This window comes from Crinia signifera, unplaced genomic scaffold (assembly GCF_055691185.1).
Source record: "Crinia signifera unplaced genomic scaffold, ASM5569118v1 HAP2_SCAFFOLD_761, whole genome shotgun sequence".
NCBI classification, from domain to species: Eukaryota; Metazoa; Chordata; class Amphibia; order Anura; family Myobatrachidae; genus Crinia; species Crinia signifera.
The window spans coordinates 19,305-21,717 of record NW_028142666.1 but is presented as its reverse complement, the minus strand read 5'-3'; positions in this window follow the sequence as shown (position 1 = coordinate 21,717).

Genomic DNA, 2,413 nt, shown 5'->3' with positions numbered 1-2,413 from the left:
AACAGGACACCACAGGCTGCTCCCCCTGTATGATAAAAAGACACCGCAGGTTGCCCCCATGTATAATAACAGGACACCACAGGCTTCTCCCCCTGTATAATTAAAAGACACCGCTGGCTGCTCCCCTTGTATACTAACAGGACACCACATGCTGCTCCTGCTGTTTAAAAAAAGACACACAGGCTGCTCCCCCGGTATGATAACAGGACACTGCAGGCTGCCACCATGTATGATAACAGGACACCACAGGCTTCTCCCCCTGTATAATAAAAAGACACCGCTGGCTGCTCCCCTTGTATACTAACAGGACACCACATGCTGCTCCTGCTGTTTAAAAAAGGACACACAGGCTGCTCCCCCGGTATGATAACAGGACACTGCAGGCTGCCACCATGTATGATAACAGGACACCACAGGCTTCTCCCCCTGTATAATAAAAAGACACCGCTGGCTGCTCCCCTTGTATACTAACAGGACACCACATTCTGCTCCTGCTGTTTAAAAAAGCACACACAGGCTGCTCCTCCTGTATGATAACAGGACACCACAGACTGCTCCCCCTGTATGATAAAAAGACACCGCAGGCTGCCCCCATGTATAATAAATAACAGGACACCACAGGCTTCTCCCCCTGTATAATAAAAAGACACCGCTGGCTGCTCCCCTTGTATACTAACAGGACACCACATGCTGCTCCTGCTGTTTAAAAAAGCACACACAGGCTACTCCTCCTGTATGATAACAGGACACCGCAGACTGCTCTCCCCCTGTATAATAACAGGGTATCACAGGCTAGCCCGTATATATATATATATATATATATATATATATATATATATATATATATACATACCCCACCCTCCCCTACATGCATTATATTATTTTTAGTTCGTACATACACAGTCCTGAAGGATGGAGGATGGGAGGAGGCTGGTGGGAGCAAACGGCAGGAGCACGGCGTGGCGGTAGAACAATGAAGAGGACTGCGCAGTAGGAAATAGCCGCGCACACTGTTCCTATTGTGACTGCGCATGCGTGTCACACGGCGCCCGCGCTCGTCGTCAAGCGTGAAAGCCCGGCGCCGCAGAGCCGCAGATCAAAGGGGGGGAGCCGCTGAAGGGGTGATAGCTCCCGAGCCGCACATGAGGCAGAGGAGAGCCGCATGCGGCTCGGGAGCCGCGGGTTGGCCACCGCTGTGATAGAGGATAGGGGATAGGTGATAGAGGATAGGTGATAGAGGATAGGGGATAGAGGATAGGTGATAGGGATAGGTGATAGAGGATAGGTGATAGAGGATAGGGGATAGGTGATAGAGGATAGGTGATAGGGGATAGAGGATAGGGGATAGGTGATAGGGGATAGGTGATAGAGGATACGGGATAGAGGATAGGGGATAGGGGATAGGTGATAGAGGATAGGTGATAGAGGATAGGGGATAGAGGATAGGTGATAGGGGATAGGTGATAGAGGATAGGGGATAGGTGATAGGTGATAGATGATAGGGGATAGATGATAGGGGATAGGTGATAGAGGATAGGGGATAGGTGATAGAGGATAGGTGATAGAGGATAGGGGATAGGTGATAGGTGATAGAGGATAGGGGATAGGTGATAGGTGATAGAGGATAGGGGATAGTGATAGAGGTAGGGGATAGGTGATAGAGGATAGGGGATAGAGTATAGGGGATAGGTGATAGAGGATAGGGGATAGGTGATAGAGGATAGGGGATAGAGGATAGGTGATAGAGGATAGGGGATAGGTGATAGAGGATAGGGGATAGGTGATAGGTGATAGAGGATAGGGGATAGGTGATAGAGGATAGGGGATAGGTGATAGAGGATAGGGGATAGAGGATAGGGATAGGTGATAGAGGATAGGGGATAGGTGATAGAGGATAGGGGATAGAGGATAGGTGATAGAGGATAGGGGATAGGTGATAGAGGATAGGGGATAGGGGATAGAGGATAGGTGATAGGTGATAGAGGATAGGGGATAGAGGATAGGTGATAGGTGATAGAGGATAGGGGATAGAGGATAGGTGATAGAGGATAGGGGATAGAGGATAGGGGATAGGTGATAGAGGATAGGGATAGAGGATAGGTGATAGAGGATAGAGGATAGGGGATAGGTGATAGAGGATAGGTGATAGGTGATAGAGGATAGGGGATAGAGGATAGGTGATAGAGGATAGAGGATAGGGGATAGAGGATAGGTGATAGGGGATAGGGGATAGAGGATAGGGGATAGAGGATAGGGGATAGAGGATAGGGGATAGGTGATAGAGGATAGGGGATAGAGGATAGGTGATAGAGGATAGAGGATAGGGGATAGGTGATAGAGGATAGGTGATAGGTGATAGAGGATAGGGGGGATAGAGGATAGGTGATAGAGGATAGAGGATAGGGGATAGAGG